Here is a 15,750-nt window from a genome sequence, read left to right as displayed (position 1 = left end):
TTGTTCCGGAGAACAGAGTTTTAGTCATCTTACCCATGAGGCATGGTTCGCAAGTATCAAATGATTCATAATCAAGTGATTCCAAAAGTCCATCCACATGGAGTTTCTTCATGTGCTTTACACCAATATGACCTAAACGGAGTGCCACAAGTATGTTGCACTATTATTATCAACTTCGCATCTTTTGGCATCAATATTATGAATATGTGTATCACTACGATTGAGATTCAACAAGAATAGACCATTCATCAAAGGTGCATGACCATAAAAGATATTTACTCATATAAATAGAACAACCATTATTCTCTGATTTAAATGAATAATCGTCTCGCAATAAACAAGATCCAGATATAATGTTCATGCTCAACGTTGGCACCAAAAAACAATTATTGAGGTCTAAAACTAATCCCGAAGGTATATGTAGAGGTAGCGCGCCGATGGCGATCACATCGACCTTGGAACCATTCTCGACGTGCATCGTCACCTCGTCCTTAGCAAATATTTGTTTATTACGCAGCTCCTGTTTCGAGTTACAAATATGAGCAACCAAAGCAGTATCAAATACCCAGGAGCTACTACAAGCATTAGTACACTACAGAAAAATACACTTCCGTGATGATATGTGTTTGTCATAGTAGGTCACGTTTTCTGCCATGCATGTACATCCCTGACGATTTTATGAAAGAATCAAGATAGTCATACCTGTGCTGTCGTAGAAGTGTCCCATGACATTACCAAAATTATCATCACGGAAGCGTCCACCTCCATGATGATAAATCGCGCGTCATAGAAGTGCTTTTGTCAAGGGTGAACGACACGTGGCATCGACCGTAACGGGTCGCCGTTAAGCTATCGGGTCCGGTTTTGGATCCGATAACCCGTTTACAACCCGGATCAATGGGGATTTTCCACGTGTAAAATTCTCATTGGCCGGAGGAAACACGTTTTGGCTCACCGTTGGGACAGATGTCATCCACTCATTGGACAGGAGGTGCCTATGATACATCGACATGTGGCACGGCCCAACAGAGGCCCATTCCGGTGAAAAGGCCGGCCCAACTAAAGGCCTACCATGTTTTTTCGGACACAAGTGGGCTGGCTCGTTAGCAGCCTGCCATGTTTTGGGTCAAATTGAGGCCAATACCAGATCAGGCCCATTCACAGCCTGCCGTGTTTTGGGCCAAATTACGGCCCATATCGGATTAGGCCCGTTAATAGGCCACTATTCTTTTGGGCCCATTCTAAGCAGGTTAGTATTTCAGCCTGTTAAATGCCTGTTTACCAGTTCGGCCCGATAATAGTTTCGTCCTATTAGCGGCCCGTGGTGCATCTGCGACGTTGTCGGCCCTGTTTAACTTTAGGCCATTTAACAGTCCATGCAGAAACTGGGCTATTTCTTGTCTAAAGTAACTTAGGCCTCTTAACGGCCCGTAGTCTTCGTGGATAAATTTCAGCCCAACTGGCCTATCGGCCTGTTAATGGCCCGTGTAACAGTTGGGCCTAATTACAGCCCCCGTTGAATCCGGCCTGCTTATAGCCCATTCAACAATGGCGAGTGACACTTTTGGGCCTATGGCCCACGTGGATACCGACCTTCTTAAAGCTCATAATTTTATTGGGCCAAACGGGCCCGAGATATATTTTGGCATGTTAACTGCTCGTCCTATTTGGGCCTAACATGGGCCTTAGGCAGTTTCGGCCTGTATTGGCCCGTGAATTTTTCGGCTCAACGCTAGCCCAATCTAGGTTTTAGCCTGTTAAAAGCCCATGGTATTCTCTGGCCCAGCTGGCCAAAACTTTACTTGACCTGTTAAAGGCGGGAAACTACTATAGGTTTAGACCTGCTAATGGCCCAAGATGATTATAGGCCCACGTTTTGGCCCATATTAGTAACGGGCTAGCCTGAAGACCGACAAAACTGAGATCCACTGAACCTTCTGGCCTAAATTACAACATATCGACCAAAGAATAGACCTAGACTATACAATAAAGAAATTACGGCATATTACATCCGCTGGGAACCAAAGTTCGCTACCGGTGATAATAAAGCACAATGTGACCGCGGATTACATACACTGGGCATCAAAGGTCGCCACTAGTGCATATAAACGCGCCGACAAAAGAATATACAAAACTAAAAGGACTTCAGAAAGCACTAGGCCTGGCCAAGACGGGCCCCGCAAGCAGCCGAACAAGCTGATGAGACCTCAATTGTGTCAAAGATAGATGCTCCATCCCTAGTTGTATGGCACCATAGTGCGCAAGGCAGTCCTCTGACATCTTTATTGCATCTTTGACTTCAAGTCGGAGCTGAGCTGAAGCAAGCCTTTCCGTTTTAAGTTGAGAATGAAGAAGTCGAACTGATTGAGGTAGCGACAGCACAAAGGTTGTCTCACACCTGCTGGTGAGTAGCTTCAACTCACTGTCTTCATCAAGGCAGGACCTTGGGGTCATCTCACTGTCCTCAAGATGGTTTGGCTCACTATCTTCCCTAAAGTTCTGCCTGGCATAAGAGATATGACTCTGAAAGAGAAACAAGGATACACGTAACAGGTTTCACAATTATATAAGCAAATAAATGGATCTGTTCTACATAAGGAACATGTTTTTACAACTACAATTTAAAACTGGTAGTTTTTGCAAACATCCAATCAGATGTAAACAATAAAGTAAACAGCAGTGGAGGAAATGATGCCTATCCAAATCTATACTAGAACAAAGTTTGAAGGCTTGAGAAGGATGAACTTACATTACATGTTAACACGGGCTGGACAAAGCCCTTCTCCCTGTTGATGGAAGGATAATTCAATAAATTCCCCAAAGAAAATTCTTTATAAGCGTTTCCATTATTCTACATTTTGCAAAGAGTAAATATAGATCAAATAATATTGGAATAAACAGAGGATAATGAAGCTCAGGTGCAGACTAATGATACCTAATCAAATAGCAATTAATTAAGTACAATTACAAGGCAAAAGGTACTGACAAGAGGAATGCAAACATCAACGTGTGAGTACCATTGGCTTTATTCAACATTTTGGTAAGAGTAAATGTAGATATGGTAATTTGGAGAAAGTGGAGGGCAGGGTAGATAAGATGCAGAGTAATGCTAGACAATCAACTATCTCGCGATGCAAGTACAATAATACCACCACCATCCGTTATTACTTGTCGCTCAAATGGATGTATCTACCACTATTAAGTTCTAAATACACCCGATTGATCAACAATTAATTCGATACAGAGGGAGTACATAATAAAGTACTTACACAAGCAATCCAAAACTTCATAACCATTGTGTTAATTCTACATTTATCTAAGAGTAAATATAGATCTTATAATTTCAAGCAAAGGGAGGATAAAGAAGCGAACATTTACAGTGATGCTACATAATCAAACAACAATGAGTGTAAGTATGCTGACAAAGGGCAAGAGGTACTGACAAGAGCAATGCAGAGCCCAGTATTGTTGTGAGATCCTATGATCCTTTGAGCAAGGAGATTCATCTAAAATTAGTTTTCATACAAGAGAGAAGGTAAGGCACATGCAGAAATTTAGGAATTCAAATTTTGAATTGATATCATAGACAGTACCTGACGCTAGGCTCTCAGTAGTTCTAATAGGGGTTTGGCTAGTGGAGTAGGGGTAAAGTGTGGTACAATTGGGCCTGTGTTTTCTGTGGCTGCTGATCTATCTAATTTAACAAGTATCACTAACTTTTCCAAATACCTAGTTTGTAATCCTTGAGGATCTGCATTCACCCTCTTCCTTTTGGACATCTATTACGAAAGAACAACATTTGACTGGAAAAACATAGTATGACGACACATGGAATAGGTACAGAAAATGGATAGGTATGGCATATACTCATATATGATGCTTAAACTAAGCAGATGGTGTAAGAAAGTAGAAGTAATGCAAGAGGTCAGATGCAAAATATGTGCGACCAATACAACCTTGCCAAGTTAGTGCAAGCACCTTGATGGGTGAATAAGATAGGCCATCCTCCACCATGCCAAGTTTGTTAGCTAGTGGATTGTTCCACAATATTCCTCTCGTGTGCCCATTCTCATATTCATTTTGATAATGTTCAATACCTGACATGCATGAAAACATAAAAACAAGTGAGATTATCTTTATAATGCAGAAGTGATTCTAATCCAATACTGCCCCTGTAAACCCCTTTGTGCTATCTCTGCAATTCTTCTGAGAGATGCCATGCATGCTGTAATTTGGTGTGTGCATTAATATAATGTGGCCTACTACTCAAAATATGAGAGCTCCAGAAGTGATGATACTTCGCAGATGACAACTTCAACATATAGTAAAGAAGAACAAGTCGACCTGACCTGACAGATTCAAAATATACTAAGGGAGAACAACTCGACCTGACCAGTCGACCGCAAATGTCTCTGCTTCCACTACTACAGGATGCTGCTAACGCGACACTACGATCAGAGACCCTTCGAGAAACTGTGTGTGATGCCATAATCATAAATGGTGCTGTATGAAAACCGTCATAAATGTGTAAAACGTTTGCGATGACGGATGCATCAAACACGGTTCAGGTTTTAGTTGCGTGTGTGATGAAGGGCATACGGTTCAGTTCAATGAACTGTTTGCAATGAGGAGGAACAAAAGAAATGGGCAGCCAGATGGAGGCTTGTGCGATACACATCATACAGTTCACTCGGATGAACTATTTGTGATTAGGAAACACAAAAGAAACGGTCAGCCAGATCAAAGGTGTGTGCGGTATACGGCATGCGGTTCACTCGGATAAACTGTTTGCGTTGAGACATGAGAACAGAAACGGTTCAACTTAACAAGATGTGTATGATACCCGACAAACAGGTGTGTAATCAGAAATGTGTCTGTAGACCGATAAGAACACAGATGGTTGCTGCTAATAAGACGTGTGTGTTGTGCGATGGGATTGCACATAGAACAACAACACACACACACACACACACACACACTTATAAGGACATGCTTGCATAACCAAATTAAACATCCACTTACATAGGTGGCTACTACAACCATGGCATTTGCACACACCAAAGTAAACTATTACATGCATAATTACATAGGTTGCTACTAAGCACATGACATTTCCACACACCAATAAAGTAAATTATATATTACATGCATGATTAACTAGCATAAACGATCATCTGATCATCATCTACTTCTTGTGATGTTGCTTTCTTTGCTTGTGGCTCGATCCGGGATCGCCGATTTGGGTAACGAGGCACTTCCTCATGTCAACGATCCGCCTATGCATCTCGTAGCATGTGTACACGCTCTTGGCCACAAACCTGAGGTGAGGTTCATCCAGTTGCCACATCCAGGCCCCGTGCTAGGATATGGGACTTGTTCTCTAGGCATCCCGCTTCATCTTTTTGTAGTAGGGGTCGATGATGGCCGAGGTGAGTTCGACCAGGGAGTCCTTCTTCGTGCTGCCCCAGACCCTGTAGTGGTCATGGATTTCGACAAGGATCTTGTAGTCCAAGCCTGTAACGCTGAGCGCTTTTACATCGTCTTTGGTATCCACCGTGGCGAACTTGTAGTCGGTGTTGTTGACAAACCTATTGAAACAGTCGCAAGGCTCAGTGGCCATGCAGTAGTGGTAGATGAGGACATGATGGTGCACGCACAACTCGGCGACGACAACCTTCTGATCTATGCTGGGACGACCGGCGGTGTATTGGAGGTCGATCCTGACCACCTTGTAATTGTCTCCAGCAAGCAACTGCTCAACGCTGTTGATGTAGTCGTCCACCACGGCCGGGTCGATGGTGTACACCACCGAGAGATCCGTCTCCCTCACGTGGGTCTCCACTCTATGCTCGTCGAACTCCATTAGAGCGCCACCGGACATCCCTCTCTATGCGTCATCATGGGTGTGCTTGTTGTGTTGTAGGGTGCGATGGAAAGGTTGAAGAGACAAAGGTTATAATGGTTGCGGGAATTAAAGGGGAAGCCGGACGGCCAGGAATATCGGCAGGCCCTGATGGCAGTTCTAATTTGTAGCGCGTAACTCCAGTGTGCCGCACATAACTGCATCGCGTGGCAATGTGCGCGGTGCAACCGCATGCATACGAGGCCCCCAACATGATCGTGCGCATGCCCAACCGTTGGCAGAGCGCACGCGGAGGGACACGAGCAAAGCGCTCCGCGGTCGCCTCAACGGTGAGCAACCATATATATATATACACATATATATTAGCAGTTGAACACGCAAGGAAAAGCTGTCCACAAGCCGAGCGCGCCGACGGACGCGAGCAGAGCGCGCCAACGGACGCGAGCAGAGCGTGCCGCGGCGCCTAACGACGAGCACAGCGTGCTGCGGCGCCTAACAGTGGGATATACCTTCATTCAAGACAATCAAAATAAGACTGGAACAGACATGTCTGTATTGAGCAAAGGGATCACACATGTCTGTATTGACTAGAACGAGAATGCAATAGCAAAATAAGAATTAAGGCCACGATGATGCGGTCGTAGTGGTGGTTACAGGAGGCAAGAAGAAAGATGCATCCATCAACATACGGCCTCCTCCTCCTCAACTCAGTGCACTGGCCGGGCCTCCGACCGACGGCTAAGGAGCGACGGCTTGTGTGGCGAGGTCAAGGTGCTTCTCAACTAAGGCATCCAAGGCTTCCGGCCGGCTGAAGAAGGCCAACGTCGTAGCGTCCTCACTGGCCTTGTAGATACCTATGTACACGATTCGTTCGTACACATGGATGTGTAGGTCGACGGTTTCTTGTAGGGCAAGGCGCCTCGCGGTGAGCGCGGCCTCTAGGTGGACATTCTTCGTGGCGTCGGCGGGTAGTCGCAGGGCTACCAGTGCTTCAAATAGGTTCCGACCATGGAGGCCGATTAGGGTGGCAGGCAGTGAGGAGCCCGGGCACGCGGGCTGGAGGAGTACGACGATGTCGTCCGCGAGCTTCTTGAGACGGTGAACTTGTTGGTGCTGCGAACGATCATCTAGTCCAACTAAGAGTCGTAGCTGGCGTCGACGGTGGCCATCTACCAGCTGGTCGCCAACACCGTATGGAGACGATCCACGGTGCCATGCCGCATGCCGGCGTCGTGGACCATCTGGCATAGTCGCTGGCTGCTCGCGCGCATCACCGCCATGGGTCTGGAGTGGGCACTTTTGCACTTATTAGTGTAGGTGCTTAGGAAAATGCTTAGGTGCGCATGATGTGGTAGATGCATTGGAATGGATGGGCGCCTTTATATGATTGCAAACTGCATTGCATTCACATCATGCTGCCTCTTTTCCCGGTCCTCCCGTTACTTCTCTCATGCATTCACACGATGCTAATTGAAGGAGGATGCATCATTGGCCGTTCAACATTTCGGGAACCGCTACCCTCTCCCTTGTCTGCATTAAAGCCGTATCGGAAATGCGCTGCCCGCTGTCAGATCGAATAGTACTGCGCCGCCCTGCTAGTGATTCACACAGGTCATCCAAAAGAACCATTTGTGTTCAAGAGATGCACAAATCCTGCTCTCACTTTGCATACGGGTGTTCTATCTGAAACCATCATGCTTGTTGTGAGAAGCTCTGGTTTGTGAGAAGCATATACCCAAACCTGCCCCAAATGGGACAAAGACTTTACCACGGCATGTTGATGCTGCTCCCTGATAGAATGCCAAGTTTCATGAATTTCAGACGAGTTTTTGATTTACTAGAATTTAAAAACCAGGTATCTCAATGTTTGCGGCCGAGTGACGGTGGCACGGTGCTTGTCATTCATTCCCATTTCTTGCATGGGACCTAAGCATGCACCCAAGGACAAATATTTGATTTTTCAACCAATTTATATGCACCGGAGCATGTGCATGTAGTTCAAATTTGAATTATGCACATAAATGCACTGAAAACTCACTTAATGCATAAAAATGTCCGAATGAAACCCAAAAAATCAAAAAAAATAACACAACACTCCTGTTGTTCTATGTTGACACGAGAAAAAATTTGAAAGCAATAAGAGGCAATGGATATCGTTTCGCCCCCAAAGTTGGGGCGTTCCCTACCGAAACCATCATGCTTGTTGTGAGAAGCTCTGGTTTGTGAGAAGCACATACCCAAACCTGCCCCAAATGGGACAAAAACTTTACCACAGCATGTTGATGCTGCTCCATGATAGCATGCCAAGTTTCATGAATTTCAGACGAGTTTTGGATTTACTAGAATTTAAAAACCATGTATCTCAATGTTTGCGGCCGAGTGACGGTGCCACGGTGCTTGACATTCATTCCCATTTCTTGCATGGGACCTAAGCAAGCAACCAAGGACCAAAATTTTGATTTTCAACCAATTTAGATGCACCGGAGCATGTGCATGTAGTTCAAATTTGAATTATGCAGATAAATGCATTGAAAACTCACTTAATGCATAAAAATGTCCAAACGAACCCCAAAAAATCACAAAAAATAACACAACACTCCTATTGTTCTATGTTGACACGAGAATTTTTTTGAAAGCAATTAGAGGCAATGGATATCGTTTCGCCCCCAAAGTTGGGGCGTCCCCTACCGAAACCGTCATGCTTGTTGTGAGAAGCTCTGGTTTGTGAGAATCATATACCTAAACCTGCCCCAAATGGTACAAAAACTTTACCACAACATGTTGATGCCGCTCCATGATAGCATGCCAAGTTTCATGAATTTCAATTGAGTTTTGGATTTACTAGAATTTAAAAACGAAGTATCTCAATGTTTGCGGCCGAGTGACGGTGGCACGGTGCTTGACATTCATTCCCATTTCTTGCATGGGACCTAAGCATGCACCCAAGGACAAAGATTTGATTTTTCAACCAATTTATATGCACCAGAGCATGTGCATGTAGTTCAAATTTGAATTATGCACATAAATGCATTGAAAACTCACTTAATGCATAAAAATGTCCAAACAAAACCCAAAAAATCACAAAAAATAACACAACACTCCTGTTGTTCTACGTTGACACGAGAAAAAAATTTGAAAGCAATAAGAGGCAATGGATATCGTTTCGCCCCCAAAGTTGGGGCGTTCCCTACCGAAACCATCATGCTTGTTGTGAGAAGCATATACCCAAACCTGCCCCAAATGGGACAAAAACTTTACCATAGCATGTTGATGCTGCTCCATGATAGCATGCCAAGTTTCATGAATTTCAGACGAGTTTTGGATTTACTAGAATTTAAAAACCAGGTAGCTCAATGTTTGCGGCCGAGTGACGGTGCCACGGTGCTTGACATTCATTCCAATTTCTTGCATGGGACCTAAGCATGCACCCAAGGACCAAAATTTTGATTTTTCAACCAATTTAGATGCACCGGAGCATGTGCATGTAGTTCAAATTTGAATTATGCAGATAAATGAATTGAAAACTCACTTAATGCATAAAAATGTCGAAACGAACCCCGGAAAATCACAAAAAATAACACAACACTCCTGTTGTTCTATGTTGACACGAGAAAAATTTGAAAGCAATTAGAGGCAATGGATATCGTTTCGCCACCAAAGTTGGGGCGTTCCCTACTGAAACCATCATGCTTGTTGTGAGAAGCTCTGGTTTGTGAGAAGCATATAACCAAACCTGCCCCAAATGGTACAAAAACTTTACCACAACATGTTGATGCCGCTCCATGATAGCATGCCAAGTTTCATGAATTTCAATTCAGTTTTGGATTTACTAGAATTTAAAAACCAGGTATCTCAATGTTTGCGGCCGAGTGACGGTGGCACAATGCTTGACATTCATTCCCATTTCTTGCATGGGACCTAAGCATGCACCCAAGGACAAACATTTGATTTTTCAACCAATTTATATGCACTGGAGCATGTGCATGTAGTTCAAATTTGAATTATGCACATAAATGCATTAAAAACTCACTTAATGCATAAAAATGTCCAAACGAAACCCAAAAAATCACAAAAAATAACACAACACTCCTGTTGTTCTATGTTGACACGAGAAAAAATTTGAAAGCAATAAGAGGCAATGAATATTGTTTCGCCCCAAAGTTGGCGCGTTCCCTACCGAAACCATCATGCTTGTTGTGAGAAGCATATACCCAAACCTGCCCCAAATGGAACAAAAACTTTACCACAACATGTTGATGCTGCTCCATGATAGCATGCCAAGTTTCATGAATTTCAGACGAGTTTTAGATTTACTAGAATTTAAAAACCAGGTATCTCAATGTTTGCGGCCGAGTGACGGTGCCACGGTGCTTGACATTCATTCCCATTTCTTGCATGGGACCTAAGCATGCACCAAAGGACCAAAATTTTGATTTTTCAACCAATTTAGATGCACCGGAGCATGTGCATGTAGTTCAAATTTGAATTATTAAGATAAATGCATTGAAAACTCACTTAATGCATAAAAATGTCCAAACGAACCCCGAAAAATCACAAAAAATAACACAACACTCTTGTTGTTCTATGTTGACACGAGAAAAATTTGAAAGCAATTAGAGGCAATGGATATCGTTTCGTCCCCAATCTTGGGGCATTCCCTACCGAAACCATCATGCTTGTTGTGAGAAGCTCTGGTTTGTGAGAAGCATATACCAAACCTGCCCCAAATGGGACAAAAACTTTACCATGCCATGTTGATGCCGCTCCATGATAGCACACCAAGTTTCATGAATTTCAGACGAGTTTTGGATTTACTAGAATTTAAAAACGAGATATCTCAATGTTTGAGGCCGAGTGACGGTGGCAGGGTGTTTGACATTCATTCCCATTTCTTGCATGGGACCTAAGCATGCACACAAGAACAAAAATTTGATTTTTCAACCAATTTATATGCACTGGAGCATGTGCATGTAGTTCAAAATTGAATTATGCACATAAATGCATTGAAAACTCACTTAATGCATAAAATGTCCAAACGAACCCTGAATAATTCCAATTATTTTTTGTCCACTTCAGATAAAAGGTCTAGCAATTCAAACACCGTCCATGGCCACTGTGACCCCATTATGTAATTCAAATCGTGACAAAAAAATCAAGTAGATCCCACACAGTTTATTATAACCAATGCAACACAAAATATCTTCGGACTGTGTCTGAATAAGGGACGGTGTGTGATGACACTTTGCGCGGCAGTTTTTTGGCTGAAGCGATTCCAAATTTTTGGCTTCCGCAGAAATATCTACCTCTCCGCCCCTCCCCCTTACCAAAAGCCACATTTCCCCCCTTTCTGCCTTCCTTTCCAAGTTGAAACCTTCACTCCTTGCTTGCAGCGCCGCCGCCTCCTCGCCAGCGACCCTCCTTCATGCTGCTCGGCCTTGCCTATCCAGGCAGGTAATCCACACCCGACCCCATCCTCCTCCTCCTTCCACAACCCACATGCCCCGACCGCCGGAGCGAGCGTGACACCTTCCACCCAAATCACCGGCCCCTCCACCAAATAAGCGCCGGCCTAAGCCATGGTGCACGCAGTATAGCCAAGACCTCAAGGAGCATTTGGCAGCGGAGAAGAAAATCGCGGCCGCACACGTGGATGAGGTCGCGATGGCTGCCATTCGTGCCGACCCCCAGATCTTGGAGGATCACCTCGTCATCGAGGCCACCGTTGACGCCTCGCGCGCCGACAACACGATGCGGTTGGCTGCTTTAAACGACAGTTCGTGGCGTTTTCTCGAGGCCACCGTCGGTGCCTTCGATGAAGACTACGAGGTGTTTTCTCAGTGTGCACGTGCTTACCTCATCTCGAGAGCCAGAAGGTTGGTGCCCGGAGCGGCTTAGGCGACTCACCACTACAACAAGGGCACCCACAATGTGGAGGCCTCGCCCTCTTCCATGTCCAAGGAGCGAATCATCATTGATATCGCCGACAATGAGGAGTAGCTTGTCTTATTAGCTCACTATAAGGACCCATGCTCAGTTTGCTAGCTACTGCCTTTCCTTAACAAATTCTAGTGAATTGTGCTATCTACTTTCACCATGCAATCTTCTACTATAGTGTATATGTTCTATATGTCTTGCAATGTGGTGTTCAATTAACTGCTTGGTTCAATTCTGCAAATGTGATGCTCAATTCTTCAGGGTGCAATATTTCCAAGTTGTTAAGTATGCTTGGTTTGGTTAACTGTGTGATCTTCTATTAGGAGTATGTTATATTGTTCAATTGGTGTTTAGTTAACTGCTTGGTTCATTTGTTGTGGCTTGGTTCACTTGTTGTGGTGTTTAGTTAACTGTTTGGTTCAATTATGCAATGCGATGTTCAATTGCTGTGGCTGCATTCTCTTATTGTATACCATGTGAGGAATAAATCAAATTTGGCTGTACTAAATACATGAGAAACAAATACAATTGCTACATTTCCAAGTTGTTAAGCATGCTTGGTTTGGTTAAATGTCTGATCTTCTATTAGGAGTATGTGATATTGTGCAATGTGGTGCTCAGTTAACATTTGGTTCATTTGTTGTGGTGTTTAGTTAACTGCTTGATTCAATTCTGCAATGCGATGTTCAATTGCCATGGCTGCATTTTCGTATTGTATACCATGTGAGGAATAAATCAAATTTGGCTGCACTTAATATATGAGAAACATATACAAGTGCTATATTTCCTAATTCTTAATCATGCTTGGTTTGGATAAATGGGTTTTCCATGTGGCTTGAATTAATCTGATGAATCTGCAATGTGCTTATTTTTCATCAACATATTTTACTGATAGCATGCGAACCCTTACTTAACCTGATGACTAACTACCTTATATGTGTTGCAAGGAAACAATGGGAAGAACTAAGGTTTACAAGATGGTACTAACTATTATACCTTGCCTTTTTTATTCCTTTGCCCCATTTCCAATATAGAGAAGATGTTTATGCACATCCTTGTTTTCAAGGTTCACTGATGATTACCTCTCAAACCACCTCTGTGATCAGGATACGAGGAAAGTTTTCATACAACACCCAGGGTTCAATATTGAAGTGTTCCTGAAGAGGTCGAAGGATGGACGGTCAATCATCCACAGGCACTGGCCTAAAGTTGCAAAGATCTTCAACATGAATGAAGGCTCAATATTCGCCTTCCGCTTCAGCAGTTTTCCAGATGAGATGCATCTCTCTATGTACTGTCTATGATGCTAATTTCGAAAGGTTCTAGATGTTGCATGTGAAACTTGCTGCTGGTGCAGTTGTGTAATGGGGTAGCTGAGTGCTGAAGCTATATCATGTTGTACTCCGATGTATTTCAGTTATGAAATCCTGCTTCCTTAATATGGAAATGGAATATATTATGTGCTTAATATGAATGTCAATTAGATTAGTAAATGGATTATTGGCCAATTAGCCCACTAATTGGCCAATTAGCTTGCCAATTGGGTTTTCTTATTGCAAACGGTTAATGAGAAAACACCATGGGCGATGACCTAAGGCAACACACACAGTTTCTAGGAATAAACCGTGTTGGATCAATGAACAATTACACACGACATTCTCTTCAAAACTGTTTGCGTTACGCCACCTTGCGCAAACTTTTTCCTTGTAGTGACTATGTGGGATGTATATACGAACGAAAACGTTTAGTGGTGACTGACTGTGTGGGATGTACTTACGACCAGAAATGATTTTGCCTGTATAATTGTATTTTTTGAGCACTACTGTATGCATTTCTGTATTTGAGTGCTCGCCGGTCACACATGACCTCATTTTGCCGAGCGTGTGTGCCAGGAGGGCATATCCCCAATGGTTTCTGGGTCGTGTGGGAAGGACCCCCCTATCGCCCACACTCACTTGATGACGGTTCCAAATGCCATCGCGGAAAGGGGTAAAAAACCGTTTGTTTAGGACCGGCACATACCAGTGTACTCTTCCCAACAAGGAACATACTTATTAAAGAAGAGAAGAGGATCATCTTAAAGAAGAGCAGAAGAGCAAGCAGGTTGAAGATATTACAAGTCTTTCTATACAATGTCGGTTGCTCACCCATGATGAACTAGAGCGCACAGAGAAATACTATTCCTTCCGGTCTCTCCATATGTCGCTCACATGCATGTGAAAAATAAAGTAGGAACATTTAGCTGACCAATTAAACATCTCTCAGTTTTACTAATATCAGCATAATATCATACTTGAATTTGTACAACTAAGCTTGTTTAGCTCGATGGGTGGAGCAGTGCTATCATGACACGAACCATGTAGGCCGATCCTGGTCATCATAAAATGGGGAAACCGTAAGCATGATGAGTATAGTGTTGACCGTGGCAGTGGGATGGCAGATCTGAAGCTGCAAAATGCGCAAGGGTAGTTAGCAACCGATGTTTGCTTTGAATTAACAACTAAGATTTGGTATGGACAAGAAAGTACAGTCAACAAGTGACAAAGAAATGCAATTCTGCTGTCTCTCTATATGTCACGACATGCATTTGGAAACTCAAGTGGGACCTTTAGCTAACCAATTAAATGTGTCTGTTAACTAATATCAGTATCATATCACAATCATATTTGAACAACTAAGCTTTGGAATTTTGAGTGTTGTGTTGTTTAGCTTGAAGGGTGGAGTAATGCTAGTACGACAGAAAGCACCTATGCAGATCATAGTAGAGTAGATAAAAGGGGAAAACCCTAAGCATCAAGAGTAAAATCAGGAAAGTGGAACCAACTGGACCAGTGGGTGGCGCACATGCTTTTCGAGAAGAATATAGGAACATTCGGTGACCAATTAAACATTCTCTGTTTTAGTGATATGAGCATCATATCAGATTCATATTTGAACACCTAAGATTTGGAATTATGAGTGGCATGTTGTTTCGCTTGATGGGTTGAGGTCTTGAGGAGCAGTGCTAGCATGACACGAAGCACCTACGATGATGATAGTGAAAATAAAGGGGGAAACCATAAGCTTTACGAGTATAGTGACTGTGCCATGGAGGATCTGAAGGTGCAAACCGGACAAAGCTACTTCGCAACCAATGTTTGATTTCAACTAGCCACTATGATTTGGTACGGACAAGAAAAGTACAATAAACAATTTACGATTTTTTTGGGTGAGATCAATAACTTAAGCACATATGGAAGAGTACCACCTCTCTTGCGATGCCGTGTAGGCCCCTGCTGATATGTTGAGGGTGCTGTGGGTGCGATGGCTGTCAGCGGCGGGGAAGAAGACTTTAGACGGCAAACGGCCAGGTCAGGGGATAAATCCTATTGCCGTGGACGAGGCGGTCATAGGAGCGTCAATGACAAGGTGGATGACGGCGCCAATGAAGCGAGAGGACGCGATGAAAGGATTCTGGTCCGGCACCATGGATGAGAGACGTCCATCTCTTGCAGTGGACGATGGGGTTGGGGTAGCAGCTCCAGCAAGGTGGAGGATGGGGTGGCGGACGGAGGAGGCTGGCCGCAGTGGGGAGGTTGTCGTGGCACCGATGGTGTATGAATGGGGAAATAGAGGGGGAGGGGGGATCTCAAACTTTGGGACGCGCTTGTCTAAAATGTCGGAAAGTTATGAACTTATCCCCCATTTAAAATTTTGGACATCACGTCGGTTGGGGATAGGACGGTAATCTCACATCTCCCAAATATTTGCCGGTAGCGATTTCAGGCGAGGAGAGGGTGTTTTGCCGCCCACGGTTGGTGCCCACTGTGTATGAACGGGCTGACAGGTAGGGCAGTTGTGTCATGTCTGAGGGAAGTTACACATCTGCCCCTATCTAAAATATTTGCCTACAATGATTTCGGACGAGGAGAGCTTGTTTTGCCGCCCATCGTGTATCAATGGGGAAATGGAGG

Source organism: Triticum aestivum, chromosome 5A, assembly GCF_018294505.1.
Source record: "Triticum aestivum cultivar Chinese Spring chromosome 5A, IWGSC CS RefSeq v2.1, whole genome shotgun sequence".
Taxonomy (NCBI): domain Eukaryota; kingdom Viridiplantae; phylum Streptophyta; class Magnoliopsida; order Poales; family Poaceae; genus Triticum; species Triticum aestivum.
The sequence above is the reverse complement of the archived record's forward strand: the minus strand, read 5'-3'. Positions refer to the sequence as shown.